We start from the raw sequence: 19750 nt of genomic DNA, 5'->3' as shown, positions 1-19750 counted from the left end.
GAGAAAGGAGTTTGCTTGACCTTGAATCCTTTCCCTTTATAGTGGGTGACGTGGGGGGGGGTTGTTAAAACTGTGTAGATCCTTAGCCTATGTAACCAAAAAATATGAATTCAATTAATTTCCAATTTTGCAGAACACTACGTGTGAATTTTGTTAAAATTCGAAATGAACAAAGCTCACTTCTCAGTGTGCGCTGAAAACTATAGTCTATAATGTAATTAGGTAATCCTTGTTGTCCGGCTGACCCAGACTTCTTTACGGAAGAGGGGCGTCTTTGTTCGGTCCAACCTTTTTATCCAGTTTCCCCAACCCAGGCCTTTCAGTAAGGAGGGTCTGAAATCCAAAATTCCCCAAAGCATTCTAATTTTTATGTCCAACTTCCCAACCTAGACCAAAGCAAAGGGGGGGGGGGGGAGGTCTGAAAAACAAAGCGATAAATCACTGTGTGTTTATTTTAAACCAAAAGTGTGGGCGAAATTATAATTGCCATATGTATTTTGACCAATCTTGAAATCCTACTGCTACCCTTTTAAGCCTGCAGAAAAATAGAAATTGCACAACATTACCTAAGTGCCTTTTTTATTCACCAGTGTAATTATTTTGTGAAGTGCAATTTACAGAAAGGAAAGAATTGGGTCTGTGTTCTTTTTATCTCATTTTTGTTATTTATGATGAGAGAAGTTGATTGTGCTGTGCCACGGATAAGTGGTGTTTTCAATATTTTCGTGCTAATTTCTATTACTATTAATTTAAATAAACACCCATATATTTCCCGTACACCAGCCTTGTTCTTGGCTCATTGTTCACTCAGGGGAGAGGGATCCAAGGGGCATGATATGTGTCTGAGATAGGGCTAAAAACAATTATCTGTTAAATAGTTTGTTGCATAACCACTTTAGTGGGAAGGGAAAGAACTTCCCGTGTTGAGTGTGGCTTCTCAATACACCATTACAAAGTGGGGGCTTGTGGCCAGGATTTAGCTTCCTATTCCTGACCCATGAGAAGTACATTGTGAATGTCTATTCATTTTGATGCAATTGTATTAAGGTAGAGGGAAAGTCACATTTGTTTTGTTAAAGTGCCGCTAGGACTGTGTATAGGTGGAAAATTAAAGAGTGTGTAAGAATGTATTTGAGTGAGGATGTCAAGCAGGAACAGGGTGAAAATAGTCAATTATCAAAGGGGTTGATTCCCAAAGTGACTTTGATCAGATATATCAGCAGGTAAGCACTCTGAAACAACAGAGGACACAGCTGATCGAGGAAAAAGACCCCTTGAAACTGGATAACAGAGTCCTATTACAGAGGATAAATCAGTTGGAAATGGAGGTAGAGAAGGGACAGCCAGGTTCTCAGAAACTGACCAGAATGAAAGAAGAAAGGAATGAGCTTCTAGAGCGAGTAAGCTAGGCAATAAAATGTAGGGTTGAACAAGAGAAAGATTAGTATCCTAAAGGAAAATCGCTTTTAATATGCACACAGCATACAAGGCTCACAGAGGGAAAATGAATCACTTCAGCAGGTGTAACAGATTTTAGAACACAGCACGCTCCAACCAGGGACTTCTACTGACACTGAAGGTGGCACACTATAAAAACGTTTTTTTAAAAAAAATGTTATTTGATTCCTGGATTCTTGGCTTGAGAAGGCCCCAACCCGCCTCGCACCCACCTCGACAAATACCCCGTGTCACAATGGACCATGAACCAGGCCGGTGTGTAAGAATGAAATAATTATTTATTTTTAGAATTTAATGGAAAAATCAGAGCAAAACAATTTGGGCCAACAGCCACCACGGTGTGGAAATACAAATGTAAAATCTTATAACTAAGTTAATTCAACTTCTAACATAAGATACATACACCTTTAATAGAAATAGAAACAATCACTTTTCTTCACAATCACAGATGGCACATAGCTTAAGCACGCCCCCTGCAACAATCCCCCACCCCCCAACACCCACTGACTAAATTCTCAGTGGCAAGCTGTCAGAAAGAAGAGGGAAAAATCAGATTTAAGATTCAGCCCACCACCCCAGAATGAAAACCATCAAAACGAGCAAAATGGCATAGTTACAGTTGCGATAGGATAGTTAGAACTGAAATTCGTGTGGCTGAACTTAAGAGACAAGGAAAATTACAGGCTACTGAGCAGGGCACCAAAGCAACGTGAACACAGGTGAGAAAAAAATAATCGATTTTGGGAGGAAGACCATGCTCAGGAAAACACGTGGCAGAATTGCAATGTCTTATTTTACACAGGCTTTAGAATGACAAACAGCTAAGAAAATGGGCTTAGCTGGCAAAACCGGAAATAGATAGTTTTTGGGATGGGAAACAAAGGCACAGAACAGATAAGATACTGAGGGGATGGGCTGACTCTTTATAGGATGATGGTATGGGTTTTTCTATCGGAAATGCAAGTCGGATTTTATTGAAAAGCAAAATACACGGGCAAATTCGGTTTGGTTAGCACAATGACTAGATCTATTGAGACTATATTTTAAGGATTATAATTGTTAAAGAAAGGCACTGGTCATGAGATGGTTCAGTTCCAATTGCAACCAGCTCACCATGAATCTATTTGTAGGGGAATTAATTGATTTATTTCAAATGATACCAGGGGCATACACAGATAACTGAAAGAATTAGAAAAGAAATATGCTAACAGATATAGGCTAACACAGATTCTTCTAGGCAAAGGGTGAAGAGAGCATACTGGAAACTTGGGATATGAGTGGTATTTTAATAGGATTGCAATAGGATGCAAAGATAAAAGAGCGGGATATGCAGTTTTTGGGTACTGGGTGATGTGATACTTTCAAGGTACGCTTGCGTTTGGTAATTTGGGCAGCCAGCAAGGTCTCTGGCCAGCGGGCCAAGGATCTTGTCACTGGGCAGCAGGGTCAAGAGATCTTGTCACTGGGGAAGCTGGGCTCACCGGAATGGGATCAGCTGGGCAAGGTCTGGCCACTGTGGACAGCAGGATGGATCAGCTGGGCAAGGGGTCTGGTCGCTATGCTCTCCTAAATGGGATCAGCTGCCTCTCCTCCCTAGATTATTGGGTATGTCTGGGTCTGGATGGGTGGTTGTGCCTGGATCCTGATGGTCTTACCTGGATGGAGTCAGCTGCCTCCGGATCTGGTTTTGGAGTCTTGAATCCCATGTGTCTCACTGTCTCCCGCTTATATAGCCAGAGTGACCTCATCGAATTTTACAACCTGTGGGGGGGGGGTACTCAGGACTTACCCTCTATTGGGATAGGCCAGGCTACTGGTGTCCCCTCCTCCCTCCGGGCTGATTGGTTCAGGGGAAATGACATAATTTTTATGTGCGTGCATTTAAAACCTTTCTTTGTTTCCCCAGTTACTTTTTACAAAAATAATTTATGGAGCAAAACCTCAAATCTGTAGTAGTCACGATCTTAAAAAAACAGCAGATTCCATATTTCACAGGGAATCGGACAGTCCGATCGGCAACTCTGTGCGAGGTAGCATCGCTTTTGGGCACAATTTCCCAATTTTTAGGAGAAACATAATAGTTACAATTCTGCAAATGGCTACACATATGCCCACAACTATTCAGCATATTGTCACCCAGTTTTAGATCGTTACCATTTATACTTCACCCAGAAATGCATTTTACCTGCCATTCCCGTTCCCCAGGTGCTAGCAACATGCACTGGGCAACATGCACTGGGTCTTACTTTGCTTGTTTAAAAATCCCAAAAAATACTTGCATAATATAACATTACTGCTGATTCAGGGCATTGAGAGAAATGTCTTAATGTAAAAAGTTCTTTAAAATCCATGGGCTAGATTAGTCACAAGTGTGGGCGGTCTTTCCAACCCCCGCAGCCAAATTGTCTTCCCCTGGGTCAGTTTGAACAAACGGTGTCCATGACGCCCTTTGAAGCCAGGCAGTTGGGCTGTGGAGGGGTGTCAAAGGAAATAGCACCTCCTGGTGAAAATGCTAGTTGCCCTTTGTTCCTTTTTGTAGAAATGCCGGCCAGTCTGACGAGGCTGCGAACTCCCACACTTTGGCCCTTTCATATGCCCATGGGGGCTGGTTCTCTTGTGGAGATAATTATTTTCCCATGGAAGGCAGGGCACCATTGAAGTAAGTGCTTGGGCCAACCCTCTTCTGCTGGTTTCAACGTTAATATTTTTCTTTCTTTCAACAGAAACCAAGTCTTTTTGGGAATAAATATAATGTACATTTTAGGTAGCCATGTCCTTGCAAACCACCCCCCCCATAAATACAATACTGTTTCTATGCGAGCAACACATTCATTTGCCATTTGCACTTTTAAACAGAATTTTCCTGATTTTCAGACAAGCAAATTCACACGTGTTTATTTCAGTTCATTATGAGTTTATCAATGCAGTTTCCGCAGCACACAGTTCCTTGTTAATTAACCTTCTGGAGTGTTTTTACAGATATGGTCAGTTTCTGGACACAGATGTACTGCCAGGCATTTCTTTGAAATTGATATGAGAAAAAGAAACACAAAATTATTTCTTTCATTTACTGCAGCTGGTGCGCAATGGTTTATAGAAAAGAAAACACAAGTCGTATTTAAGTAGAAAACCAAACTCTTTGCCTTTCAAATGATTTCCCAGTACATCAGCTGTTCTGGAAATGTATGGTCTCACATCTTGGTACTCGGCAGCACTAAAGCATGCCAGGGTGGGTTTCCATGAAAGGCACAACTTTGTGATGTTTTAAAATGAACTCCAGAGCAAATTACAAAGCCGTCTTGGATGTCATGTGTGCAGCTTTAGTATTCAGAAAAACAGAACAGCAAATATGGTGCCGTTCTCTATGCAGGTCATTTTCAGATGATTTCAAATGGAGGCAAAACAATGCAGAGCACTTCTTTTGGTGGCATTCTTGTGTTTTGTGCTTGCCAAACATGCACCATGGAAAGAAAAGTTCAGCCGTTTTTCCGCATTATTTCCATGCGGTTTTTGTTTGAAGGGGATTTCTGCAAGGGCATTAAATGTACCCCGCACAGGAGGTGCAGCAAACTAAGGATCGGTTGGTAGCTCAGAGCAGGGTAAATGGGATTAACCAGGCCTTAGTGTCAGAATTAAAAAGTCAGCTCTCTGACGACCAACAGCAAATAAATAGAGACAGCTGTGAGAGCCTCACTAAGGAAATCGAAAATTATAAACAGGACCTGAGGCACCCTGACCAATCAGGATACGGAACAAGGCCCACTGATCAAGGTGAGGCACCCTGCTGAGCAGGGGCCCCATGCCAGTCATTTATATCCGCTCATGCACAAATGGGAACTGACCTTATGCATGCAATCTATCATGAACAGGGTGAAATGAGGCCGTTCGACTTACCCAGGCCTAGCCCAACTGATCAAGAAGGCCAGTCCCTGTCTGATATTAATGAGTACTCATCTCTTCCACACAAAAGGGAAAGTGGCCGGGCCAGTGTGTCCTGGGAAGTAAGAAATAATATGGTAAGTACTTCAGACCATGAAAACTCATCTGAGGAGAAAGTCAGGAAGTTAGATTGGCCAAAGATGCAACTGCAAAGTGACCACCTTGCACACTTCGCTGAAGGAGAAAAGCCAGACCATCAGCCTAGGTTCTAAAAACCTTGGTATTTTGAGGGGAAAGGGGGGGGAATTGTTGGTATTCCTCCCTGGTAGGAGGGATGAGGAAACTGGGTTCTATCCTGGGCCTGAAAGGAACTCCAGGGAGAGTGACCCTGAGAGTTCACTTTGGTCCAGGTGAGAGGAGTCCAGACACTGTGGTTCTGGGAGATATTTACAGTCACAGAGATGGGGAATGCCTAGAAGACAGGGAAGGGAGTACCGGTAGCAGTTCTGAGTCAGAATGTGAATGGACTCAGGTGCAGAGGAAGAAAAAGACAGCAAAGCAGAGCAAGGTATTTGTGAAAGACCCAATAAGACAAATCAAGGCCATAAGGAGCTTCCTGACCCCCATACCACAAGAATGCCAAGTAGCCAAGTATTCGGTATGGGAACACCTGTAACTTTAGAACAAATGATGGCATCATTCCAGATCAGGAATGATGTGAATTGTATAGCTGCTAAATGGACATTCTCATCCGAGTACTCCAGTTTCTTTGCAGGACTGCAGGACCAGGATCATCATAAATGGTCCACTTATAAGGCACCCATATTGAAACATTTTTCCACACATAGGAAACCACAACAGGCCCGTAAGGCTGCATATAACTTGCAGTGTGGGCAAGATCAGGCGCCGAGGAAGTTTATGCAGGAGCTAAAGTGCACATTTGCTCAGACTTCCTGGCGGGTGAACACCCCTAGTAGGGAGCTCATAACTACATATTTCCATGCTCTACCCAAATACATAATGACTCAGTTGGTGCTTGACTTTCACGAGCATAGGACCCTGGATTGAGCAATTAAACAGGCCACCAGGATTAATGCGGGCCAAAAGCCTGCTGAGAGTAAAATTACTGTCAAAGCCCCCAAACCATCTAACACCCCTGCTGCTGCAAAGGTGCCGGAGATAGAAACGACCCCTCCATTGGATCTGGAGACAGGGGGGGGGCTAAAAGTAACCCTCCTGCCAACAAGCAAAATGGAAAGCAGAAGGGACCCCCCCTCCAACCCAGCCCAATCGAGTTGGTTGTCAGATGGGGCCCCAGAACAATGATCCCTCGGACCATGCCACCTATATAAGTCCTAGGTTCAAGGGTAGTAAACCAATCCTGGGTATGTATACTCTCCCCGGCCCAAGGGCGGGAACTAATCAGGTAAGTACTGCCCCAGGAAACCTCCCTCCAAACCTCCCTCGAGAGAGAAGTATTACTCCACCTCCCAATCTGAATTTTTTCCCCCAGATATCCCCCAAACCAGAACCTCCTAAACAAACCTCTCTCTCCCTGGTTCTAGGACACTAGATCCTTGAACCTGGGAGAGGGGAGATTCAGGATGGAAAGTTATGGGGGGAATATCCAGTACCCAAGCTACTCTGGGAGAAGGGACAGTTACCCTTTCAGGAGCAACAGAGGTATGACTTGAGACCTCCCTACCACCCAGACAAGGTCTTGCAACTGGAGCAACAGGTAGAGCAACTGACCAATGATCTGGGGTGCATGCTGAGGGCTCAGTTCACTTCTCAACCTAACCCTGCTTCCCAATTCCCCAACACCCAGGTCCGATGACCTAGGGGGGAAATGACAGGAGGAAACCTCCGACAAACCACAGGTTCCGGAGGAGGGGGTCCGGGTGGAGGGGAGATGTCAAGTCCTTGAGGAAGCTTCCTTTCTCACCCAAACAGAACCGCTAAAAACCTCTCAGCCTGAAAGAGTCTTTTACCCCCAAAATGTTATAACCCAAAAAGCAAAGGGTAAGTAGGAGAGGCCAAAGAAGAACCCACATTGTGGAGGAAATCCGAATTATCCCCTTTGAAAGAGAAGAATCACTGGAAGATTCAGGTAAGCAGACCTTCTCTTTAAAAAACAGGGAGGGGGGGGGGAAGACCTCCCAAAGAAAAATGGGTCCCAAAGGACCCTGATTGGGACAGGGCAAGTATGGAGACTGACCCAGAACTAGACACTATTCCACCCTAAACATGTGAGCCACACAGAAGTGAAACGGAGGGAGTGTCCTTTCTCCAAATAGGTTCTGAGAACTGTTGCCAGGTAACGGGGGACAGCCAAGGAGCTGGGGGAAAGGAGGATTCCCCAACAACTCCCATTGCGAGTTGCCAAGTTATTTTTACAGATTCCCGAACTCTGGCACAGAAAACTGCCCAAGATCACACAGTGTCGGAGTTCAATATTAAAAAAATGACCACCGGGCTGTCAAATAACTCACACTTTCTTTGCACCTTGGAGGAGAAACAAGGCTGCTTTATGCACCGGTTAAGGTGCAAGGTCAGTGTGAATTATCGGCTCTGGTGGATACAGGATCCCAAGCCACCCTCCTGTCAAAAAGGGCCTCTGACCAATTAAACTCAGGACTGGGGGAGGGCCACCAAATTCCATTCACACCACTTCCCGGACAACTCCAAAAGTTTGACGGGAATATTTCCGTCGAAGGGACTGCGGATCTGGACACAAAAATTGTACGGCATCGGTTGAAACATCCAGTGATCGTTGTGACTCCAGAGGGCACACCTTGTTTACTGGGGAACGATCTCCTGAGGAGGTTATCACCTCTGATCGACTGCGCAAACCAAAGGTCCTCTGGACTCAGACTAACCACCCTATTAATTTGAGTACCAATTATGTAAGCCTGAATGGTACCGGTCACGTAATTGATCAACGCTGTGAGAATGTAGCATTCCGTTTTAAAAACAACCAAGTCCCAGACATCACAGTCATTTCTGTAGGAGAACCAACTGGTGATGGGAACCCTTCTCCAGTCTTAAAAATAAACCATCCTCACAGTTTTAAGTGGCAATCCACAGTGGAAGGGAACACGCTAACATTTTACGCTCCAAAATCAGAAGAAACCTCGAGTCCTGTGAAACAAGACAAGGAAGAGTCCGCTCAAAGTCTGACGGACATTCAGAAAAAGGGTGAACAGTTGTTTTTCCCATTCAGTTAAATGAGAGGGAGGAACCAGTGCTCACCAGCGTATGCCTGAATAATGGAAGGAGCTTCATCAGCAAAGAATTATTCAGGAAACTCCCAAAAGATCAGACCATTCCCACATTTAAATTGACAAATGGGAAGTAGGTCTGAAAACCCCAAATTACAAACATCTCCTGCCTAGCAGGTGTATGCTAAAGATTGCCATTGGCAACAAAAGTATAGCCCATAATTGTTGGGTCGTGAGAGATGTCCCTTCCGCCTTATATCTGGGAAGTGACATTCTCAACTGATTTGCAATCAATTTGGACCCAATTAATAATAAAGCCTGGTCCCAACTGGTGAGTAATGGGCTTTGACAACATTGAATAAACATTTGGGTCAGCTCAATTGCTGCGTTACCCCGGACAGGTGCGACAATGTACTCTACCCCCTCAAAATACACATATATAAATCTAAATTCCCATCTCCAACAACAAGGTTTATATTTAAATCCGATACCTCTACTAGACCTAGTAGACCTAGACCACAACACCATTCGAATATTGGTGGATAACAGCGACCCTCGAAGTATCACTTTGAGCGCAGACACCTTTATTGGAATGGCGGTTGATGCCCAAAATTATTCTATTGATTTAGGTAATGAAATCATGGGACCAATCCCAAACGATTGTTTCGACATCAGCAACTGTATTCCTCCAGAAAACATTTTTACTAGGCATGGGGGGGAATTTCCTGGTGTTCTCTTCCTGCCCCTACGGTGTGGAAGAGGTGACCTGTGATATTAGGCAGGAGGATGTAGTATTCAGAGTCAAGGACCACTACCTCGAATCCCCTGTCCAGGTCAACACCATCAAAAGAGATCTCTCCCCCCAACTGGAGGATACAGCCGAAATTGCCAAGCCTGAGGTCGTTCCAGGTTTCAGGCAGATGGTCGAGGAAAATATCAATCTGGCTGATGCCTGTGAGACCGTGGAGCAAAGACAAAAGCTAAAACAGGTCTTCCTGGAATTCCAAGATATTTTTTCTGTGGACTCATACGACTGTGGATGCACAAACATTCATTCAGCCATCATTCCCACGGACCCAGAGATAGCTCCCATATTTGTGAAACAACTTACCGGTTACCTCTCGCATCCATTGAGTCACTCACAGAGATTAAGAATTTAGAATCGTGTGGGGTAATTCAGCCGGTCCACAGTACCTTCAACAACACGGTAATTGGGATGCTCAAACCAAACGGCCAATGGAGACTATGTGCAGACCTGAGGGGGTTAAACAAAATGGTCCACATGTCAAGATGGCCCCTTCCCTACAGTGATCAGCGACTGGCCCAGACCCAAGGATGACCTGACCAACGGTTACTGGACAGTACCCATGAGTAGAAGACCAGTACAAGCTTGCCTTTACCTTCAGGGGGGGCAGCATTACATGTGGACCGGGACCCCCTTTGGATACATAAACTCTGGCAACGAGTTCAACATCTTCCTACATAAGGCCGTGCCTGATTTGGGCGAAAGTAGAAACCTGGTCTATGTGGATGATGTTTTGATCAAGAGCTCAACTGTGGAGGAACACATAGCAGAAACCTACTATGTTCTTTCCCAATTGCAGAAGGCTGGGCAAAACTGTCCTTGCAGAAGGGACAGGGGTGTAAGACCAGAGTGAACTTCTTAGGGCATGAGATCACACCTGAGGGTCTTAATCCCCAGGCAAAGAAGGTGGAAGCCTTATTAAAAGTAAAAGACCCTACCACTCTGCGAGGATTAATTCATGGACTTACTAACTGAAGTCAAAAGTTCATTGAAGACTACGCAGAGGTCACTCAACCCTTGCCACATTTATTTAAGGCCGGAGTCAAGTGGGAGTGGGGTCCAGAACAATCCGAGGCAGTAAAACAACTGAAAATAAGCCTTTCTGAGGCTCCTTGTTTGGCTTACTGTAAAGCACCGGAGGGGGGTATCTGTACTCCTGCTCTCTATATATTGCAGAAGAGAGGCACAGAGCATCCCAGCCAAGATTCTCTATTGTTGGTAGCAGTAGACGAGCAATCAAGGCTTAGCTCTCAGGAGGTGACGCAGGCTGGTTCTTAAGTACAGTGTAGTCCCCAAGCACCCACAAAGGAATGTACACACACTATGCCAGTGAAAACAGTCTTTATAGTATTGCCAGAGTACAAAGTGTGTTATTGTGATTGTGTGTATAACTTGATGCTTATTTATATAAGGCAAATATATACAGGTCTATGTGGTACCACTCTTTCTATAGATTCCTTTGAAACGCGACCACGGCTAACAGCCCCAAATAGCATACGAATCAGATTGCAAGATGAGTCAACGATAGACACAAAAAGAAAGCAAGTTAAATCAAGCAATGGCAGAACGGTCCCTGACTATCTAGAGACAGTTCTGTGTGAGGATCACCCACCTGGGCAACCTGTAAATAAAAGCGCATTGACAAGCCCAGTCCAATTATGCTCAATATAGTCTCGATTCCTTTTAAAGTTTCTATGACCCCAAAGTACCTGGTTTCGTAGAGTTCTTTGGTGAGTCATCGACGGGCCCTTCTTGAGTGCACTCCCTTTAAGGCAGGAGCCACGGGTCGTCGAGAGTCGGTGAAGAAAAAGGGAGAACAATGTTGTTGCGGCAGCAGCTTCGGTTCTTGCGGTGCTAGTTGACGATCGGTCAAAAACATCCTGCAAGCTGAGGCGTGCAGTGCACCTCGACGATGAGTGTTCGTTGCTGCAAAGAGTCGAAGAACTTTGGCCCAGCAAGGGCGTTGGGTCGTCACCATCTCTTTGGTCTTCGGGTGGCGGGAAACCCACCGGCGGATTCTCCATGGTTCTCGGCGGCCTTGACTTTCTCTGGCAGGATGAAAGCAGTCGACAGTGATGAGCCAGGGTGTCCTTGGATCAAAGGTCTTAAGCAAAGGAGCACTGCGGCTCTGGTCGGCTGTCGTCGACGGTGAGGGACTTCAATGTCCGGGAGCTTTGCTTCGTGATTCCGCAACGGTCCCAGTCTCCAGTCGGCAGCCTTTCGAGGGTCTGACATCCAGGGAGCTTTGGCAAAGATCAGCTGGTACACGATGGTCCCTCGTAGCTCGGGAAGAGGTCTCCTAGCCAGGTCCTCTCTTGGATCAGTTCCTTGACAGTCGAGCAGCTTTCAGATTGGCCAAGGACAGCAGCAGCAATTCTTCTTCTTCCAGCAGACTTCAAGGTTAAGCATCAAGTATCAACTTCAGCTTCTGAATGATTTCCATCAGTGAGAGGCCCCCAGATATACTGTTAATCTCTCATTCACTCTGCTGGGTCACACTCAGGCAACCAATCTTTCAGAAGGGCATTCATGCAGTCATGCAGCTAATCAGGCTCACAGTGCATTCAGGCCATTCTTCTCCATCCAGACACTCGCAACACGGAATGTGGATTCGGACAAGCACTCTGCCATTCAGCACTCCACACTGCATTCATACCAGTTTTGGGCAGGGCTGTCTCAGTCAGTCATTGTGTCAACCACCAGATACTAGACACCCATAACATGAAATGCGTATTCGTCACACACTCCATTCACCCAGGTCCCACGCCACGGGCGTACCCATAACATAGTCATTGGGAAGGCTCCAGCCTTTCTGGCCTGGACTTCCCCACACTACCATATATGGAACTTCCAACCAGCAGCCAGTCAGGGGGAAGGGACAGAGTCAGGGCTTCCCTGGACTTTGGGAAAAACAAAGTAACAGGCAATAAAAAGTAAGAGGCCACAGGGCCATCTTGTCTCCTATCCGGAATCAACTGATTCCAATGGCAGGACCTGGGTATCCAAAAATGGAGGATATTCAGAGCATCTGTCAAATTGAGCATGGAGCTGCCACCACACACAGATGCCCAAAAACATACACTAGGGGTACAGGGTTGTACTCCCAACCATGGGTGCCATAAGGGTATCCCAAGGGTCTGTACACCAAACTAAAACGAGGAAGTGCTGCACTGCCAGGAGTCCCACATGGGCTCCTGGGCAGAAAATAACACAGAACATACATGACAAAGGACTACAGAACAAGGACAGGGAGGCCCAGTCCCTCCAATGCATTTCCAGCATCACACTTACCCCATAAAGGAGTTCTTCTTGGAGACATGGTTCTCAGATACTTGCCTAACAGCAGTATTGTACCAAAAGCATGACAAGGTCAACAAAGTAATCTCATACGCAAGCAAGACTTTGTCCTTTGTGGAGGAAAAATTCAATGACTGCAAGAAGGCACTCCTGGCAACGGTGTGGGCACTGACAAATTACCACCCATTCATACAGGGGGAGCACATCATTGTCCAGACTCCCCACCAACCCTTGCATTACCTACAAAGTGACAGAATCAGGGATTACTTCCTGGATTCTGTCCATGCAAGGCTTTCCTGTGGAGGTCAGATATGGCCAAAACAAGAAACGTACCCTAGAACAAGGTTTGGCGGACTTTCATGATTGTGCTCAAGAAAACTGTCGAGGATGAAAGTCTAATGACCAACAACAACATGGAGGCGTACTTAACTTCCCCACACAAGGTCTATGAAGACACGTTTCAAGGGATACCCACAGTTTATGTGGATGGGTATTTATACCATGTTGATAGCAACGGGGAAAAATAACTGGTGGCTGGCATTGGGAATGCCTGGGTGAATGATACCCTGGAACCCTCTGCTGGTTATAAAATAGGACCCCGAAGTAGTCAGGTGGCAGAGTTGATGGCTGTTTATCCAGCCATCCTCACTGCAGTGCACCACCAACTCAATGAACTGGTCATAATCACTGACTCCCGATTATGTCAGGAATGGGTTTGTGGAGCACCTGATAGACTGGAAGAATCGAGGCATGCTTTGTGCCAACAACAAACCCCTAAAGTATGCCAAACTAACCCAGCCAATTGATGATTTGGTGACTTCCAAGGAGATGACCATCTATTGGAAGATGATACGGTCATTCCAAGATAGAGGGGCCAGATAAGACTGGGAATGACCTGGCTACCAGCTGGCTAAAATGGAGCTCTGCAGGGGGATTTCATAGAATGGAATCCCTACATATGTGAAATCCAAATGGCAGCTGTCACAAGGTCACAAACTTGGGCTAACAGCAAACTCTCAACAGCCCAGTGGAGTAAAGATACCCCAGATGAAGATTTGATCACTGCACAGAAAGAGGACTCGATCATTGGGAAATTTCATCGACACAATGAAGACCCCATAAGCTTTCTTCTAAAAGAGTCGGATTATGCCGGTAAAGAGGATCTCTGGGTGTTGATGAAGTTTTCCAAAATGTTCCGGATCCAAGATGGTCTGTTGGTAAGGAGAGCCCTATCCGGCTGTGACCAGTGGGTGGTACTAGGGATGTAACGGTATAACGGTATACCGTTAAAGATACCGTGAACCACTTAATTGAACAATAATAACAGTCACATTGTTTATACCGGTATACCGTTTATACCGTTAAGTGTGCTTTCCAATCTGATTTGGAAAGGCTGCAGTAAGCAAGTGCTGCACAGTCTTTGTCTTGCACTGTTGGATGTGCCATCTGCCAAGCAGTATCGATTGGAGCAGTTTTTAATGCCATTCAATAAACCACACGTGCCTGACACAAAATCAGTATGTTAGCAATAGGAAGAATAAATACGGTGCCAAGAAGGAAAAGGGTTACTTTGGGTTGGCGGCTTTGGGGTTTATATATTTATAATGGATAATGTTTGCTAAACATATGACAATGGGGGATTTCCGTGGTCCAATCATTGAATTTACATATAATAAGTCACACTGAGAAATTCACTCATCTGTGGTATTCCCTGCTGCCATACCAAAGGGTAAGATGTCCGTGATTACTGAACACCTTTTGGCCCTCAAGTAAACTAAAGGCTGTAACGTAAAGAGAGCGTGCGTGTGTATGCGCACAAGCGTATACTACCATCAGCCTCCATTGATCTGTGGCATGCAGGTTATAAAGATGGCAACATGTTCATCTTCACCATTAGCCAGTGGGGGAGCTAAAAGCTTAAATGACCACTTAAGAAAAGCTATTCAGTTTGCTTTGCCAGTCGCAACAGGGCTCCCCCGCCCCCCTCCTCCTCCTCTCCACACTTGTGTTTGGTGGAAGCAAGGGGTGGCATTTCAGTGGAAAGTATGCTGAAAAGCCCAATTCTGGCCCTGGGTGCCTGGTTTTGTTTGTGATGATAAATCTGACAATTCATGACATTTTTAGAAAATATTTGTTAAGATTGGTTAACTCCACCTGCTATACCGCGATAACCATGATATACCGTCATTTGGCAAGAAGGTTATCGTACCGTCAAAAAACTAATACCATGACACCCCTAGGTGGTACCTATCTCATTCCAAAGCCTGATGTTGAACCATGCCCATGACACGGCCACGGCCATAGGGTGTTTCATACGACATTGGAAATATTGCAGGAGGTCGCCTCCTGGCCACACATGGGCCAGGACCTCAACACTTACCCAAAGGGGTGTCTTGTGTGTGCTCAATTCGAACCCAGTTCACTCACACACTGAGCTCCCCTACAAAAAAGGGGAATGACACTGCCTTGGTCAGATTTGCAAGTCGATTTAATCGGGCCAGTGATTCACTCCTCTAAAAGAAACAAGTATATGTTGACTGTGACATACTTGTTCAGAAAGTGGGTAGAATGTCTACCAGCCCCAAATTGCAAGGCAGAGACAGCTTCTGCACTAATGATCAACCACATCTTCCCTCGCTTCGGCCTCCCGCAAACGATTGAGTCGGACCAAGGAAGCCATTTTACCAGTGAGGTGATTGCAAAGATGTGAGAGATTCTAGGGGTGAAAAGAAACCTCCACATTGCCTACCACCTGGCCACAAGCAAGGGAGTGGAGAAATGCAACAAAACAATTGTGAGTATCTAAAAGAAGTTTGTGGCAGACTCTGGACCCAGTTGGGACATCCGATTGCCGCTTGTCCTGATGGCTATTCGGTCTACACCATCTTCTGCAACAAAGAGGTCTCCATTTGAGCTCATATCCGGATGAAAAATTGTGTTACCACAGCATCTGCTCTATAGGACTCAGAAGTAGACACTGATAAATGCGTCCACCACTCATGAGTACATTGAAAATTTAAAGAAGTACCTCCAACATGCTCAGTGCAATTTAGAAAAGTTGGCTGAAGGAATGAAGACCTACTATGAACTAAAGACCACCAAGAAAGAGTACGAAATAGGTGACAAGGTTTACCTGTACAATTTTCAAAGGAATCGGGCCAAGGAGCGGAAATTCATCCCATCTTGGTGGTGTGCCTTTGAAATTGTAGATAAAATAATCACCTGTTGCTTACAAGATCCACATCCCAAAAGGAGAACTGACAGGAGAAAAATGGGTCCACATCAATCAGTTGAAAACCAGTCATCCCAAACACACTTTATGACTGATTGATGAGTCAAATGAAAGTCGAGCAAAGTAACCATCTGAATAATGAAAAGGAAGGATGACAAATCGGATACATCTATCAGGGAGTAATTTGTTATTGTACAAATTAAGAAAACATATAACATGTGTTTGTGAAATGGAAATGTCATGTTATAACTATGTTGTTGTAAATTCTATGTAAATCTTCACAGGGAAAAATGTGTGTAAAAAGTACTTTTTCTATCTTTTATTAGAGAACTAACCTCCTTAACTTCCAGCCTGCAGGTGAGAGCTGAGTCCGGTGCGGACCCCAGGGACCTGGAAAGGAAGGAAGAAAGGGGGTGCCGTGCCACGCCATCCAACCCAAAGATGGAAGGTAAGACTGGAGTGCCCACTCCCAATGAAGGAAATTACGCCTAAGGAAACCCCACTCTGCCCTACTCTTCCCCAACAAAGAGTCATGGAAGAACAGGTGGGGGGGCATATAGGGTGCATTTAAAGGCCCAAACAGAAGTCCCTTTAGCATGAATGGCAGGCATTTAAATACAAACAAAAACGGCCTGGCTTTTGTTTTTCAACTAAAGTTAAAGAGCCATGTGGAAAGGGGAATACCTGTCATTACCAATGGACACGCTGCATTTTAATTTACAAATGAAGGAGGAATCAAAGATCCCGGTCACATGTTTTTAAACATTGAAAACAAAGACAGCCTGCACAGGTGTGTGCAAATAAAAACGCCTTTCAAAAAGCAAAAGTGGAAAAAATATCAGGAAAAGAAAACATGATGTGTGGGTTGACAAAAGCAATGTACATTATGTTTCACCTACAAAACTCCAGTGACATTTGATGAGCCATTTTGTCTTCATGGAAAATGTCAGCCCAAGGCAGACCCGGTTTCTGGCTGTGGTCAAAACTTCACAAAGGAAATCTCCCACTTCCAGCCTGGATGTCACATCTCCCATCTCCGGTCTACTTAAAATAACATTTCCTGCTGAAGGTCTCAAAAGCCCAGTGTTCTCCAGACCTGTTGGCTCTCAAAGCAGGTCTTCAAGGAAAGTCATCCTGGGATGGAGCATGACTAAAAGACGTGAAGAATGGGGGCTGCAACTTCAAAGAGCAAACTACCAACTTCAGAGAGACTCAAAAAAACCTCTGGTCACAGGCGGACCCAGTGAAAATAAATGGCCGGAAGGAAGAAACTGCCATTTGTCCAACATGAACATTCACAACTAATTTAAAAGGACCATCATCATTTAGGCCTTTTTCTCCGAAACCCTAATGTGGATTGATTTCATTTTTTGTAAAAATTTTCTAGACAACTTCCAGGCAATTTTGGGGATATAAAATGCATATACCTGTGACTCTGGGAATTGTAATGGCCAGTTAGACTAGGTTTCTGGCTGATCTGAACATGTTCCAAATGGGAGAGTTGGTGAGCGGGTGAAAAATGAAATTAGGGATTATGCTTAATAACGTACATCTTCATAACCGTTGTGCTTTTCTATGAAAATGGCACAATGTTGTGCCACATGGCCATTCTACATCGTACGGATTTGGTGGTCGGCTTATCTAATTCTCCATGATTAGCTAAATCAGAAAATATGTTTAGTATGGCAGTTGCTAGTAAAATTTTGAAGTTGTGATACTTAACTAGTTTTTGCCAAAAAGGTGAAGGGAGAACAAAGGGGCGATTACAAATAGCAATTGCCATATGTTGTTCCAGACCCCTAAACCAATCCTGACTTGGAGGCTGGGGTTGGGAGGAGAGAGAGGTTAACTGTCCAATCCTAGTGGCAGGAATTATTGCAGGGTACCTCCCCAAAATAATTTCAAATTGGTGATGTCATTATTGCTATATAAGGGGGACTTGCACACAAAAGAATGGGGAGACAGAAAAAGGAGAAAGACAGGAGGACAGAGAGAAGAGACAGACCCTCAGGAAGGTTTTTGAAACTTACCATCTGACAGCTGTAAGGAGACACCAGAGGAGATTGCTGAGAGTGCATCTGCGTGAAGCTGTCTATTTCTAGGAAGGCCCCAAAGCTGACTGGATCCTGTGGTGGAGAGCTGGAGGCCATCTTGGAGAGAGGAGTGACCCGACCCATGCCCTATCTTTCCAGAGTGTCCAGAGAAGCACCTGGATTTCCTGAACCATAAACAGAGGCTTGCTATGTAAGTAGAACTAAGCCCTGGAAAACCAAAAAGTGGGGGGGGGGGGAAATCTGCTTGCCTCGAATCCTTTCCCTTTATAGTGGGGGGGGCAAACCTGTGCAGATCCTTAGCCTATGTAACCAAAAATATTAATTTCATTAATTTCCCATTTGGCAGAACACTACGGTGTGAATTTTGTTAAAATTCGAAATTAAAGCTCACTGAGCAGTGTGCGCTGAAAACTATAGCCTATAATTTAATTAGGTAATCCTTGTTGTCCGGCTGACCCCGACTTCTTTAATGAAGAGGAGTGTCTTTGTTCTTATATCGGGCCAACCTTTTTATCCAGCTTCCCAACCAAGGCCTTTTCTGTAAGGGGAAGTGTGCAATCCAAAATTCCCCAAATAATTCAGATTTTTCTGTCCGACTTCCCAACTTCGACCAAAGCAAGGGGGACGGGGTCTCAAAAATGAAGCAATACATCACCCTGTGTTTATTTTAAACCAAAAGTGTGGGTAAAATTATAATTGCCATATGTATTTTGACCATTCTTGAAATCCTACTGCTACCCTTTTAAGCCTGGAGGGAAATCAAAATTGACAACATTACCCAAGTGCCTTCTTTATTGATCAGTGTAATTATTTTGTGAAGTGCAATTTAAAGAAAGGAAATAATTGGGTCTGTGTTCTTTTTAACTCAGTTTTGTGATTTACTTATGCTGAGATAAGTTGATTGTGCTGTGCCACGGATAATGTGGTGTTTTCGATATTTTCGTGCTAACTTCTATTACAATTAATTTAAATAAACACCAATATATTTCCCATACACCGGCCTGTTTCTTCATGATGTGTGTCTGAAATAGGATTTTAAAAAATAATCTGTTAAATAGTTTGTTGCATAACCACTTCAGTGGGCAGGGAATGAACTACCTGTGTTTAGGGTGGCTTTTCAATAAACCGTTACACAACAGAAAGAAACCCAAATGGTACCCAGAAAATGACTTCCTTCTCCTGGTTCTACAGAGATGAGCCCTAAAAGCAATGTTAAAAAGTCTGTATATATACCAAGGGAATGACTCCAATCTCCTGTCTCCACAAGTTCAACCTTCTCTTGACAACCTGTGACTTTAGCTTCTTATTCAACAAATGCAACCCAGGAGAATGACACTGTTCTCCTGCTTTCGTGACTCAAAGTGCTCTTCTATCGGTTTTTCACAATAGTTCTTATGAGCCCTTCTAGTTCCCTCCAGGCTTCTCTGAAGGCTCTTTTGAATGTACTGCACTCTTTAGCTCCGACTTTGACAATCTTATCCCACTTACTGAGATGAGCGATTCTGCTCCTGAGGCTTGGTTCACTTTGGTTACTGTTGTAACCGTCCCTGAAATTAAGGCGATTCCTTCCAAGGCGTTCTTCCCAACTGTTTTTATCCTTAATGCAATTACTGGGGTGAGGGAGATCACTCCCGATGTTTTTACAAATCTTTTTTTCAATGTGTTTACTGAGACAACGAGATTACTCCAGAGGCCTGCTTCACAATTCTTACTCTCAGTATGCTTACTGAGATGAAGGAAATCACTCCAGAGGCTTTCTTCACATGCGCCCACTCCCCTAGCGGGTCTCCAGTTACCTTTACTT

General features: G+C 44.6%; 1 protein-coding gene and 1 long non-coding RNA gene across 6 annotated transcripts in view; one reads left to right on the top strand and one right to left on the bottom strand.

The window, feature by feature from the left end:
* The window catches only part of LOC138527194 (uncharacterized), a 375852-nt gene extending 358124 nt beyond the window's left edge, over positions 1-17728 (top strand). The window contains exon 3 of the long non-coding RNA XR_011283817.1: positions 16243-17728. This is a non-coding gene — a long non-coding RNA (uncharacterized lncRNA). The remainder of the gene's footprint in view (positions 1-16242) is intronic.
* Positions 1-19750, bottom strand: part of LOC138527192 (uncharacterized) — a 536606-nt gene that overhangs the window by 443409 nt on the left and 73447 nt on the right. The window lies entirely within an intron of this gene.

Source organism: Ambystoma mexicanum, chromosome 1q, assembly GCF_040938575.1.
Source record: "Ambystoma mexicanum isolate Mex_15411 chromosome 1q, UKY_AmexF1_1, whole genome shotgun sequence".
Classification (NCBI taxonomy): Eukaryota; Metazoa; Chordata; class Amphibia; order Caudata; family Ambystomatidae; genus Ambystoma; species Ambystoma mexicanum.
The sequence above is the reverse complement of the archived record's forward strand: the minus strand, read 5'-3'. Positions and strand labels throughout refer to the sequence as shown.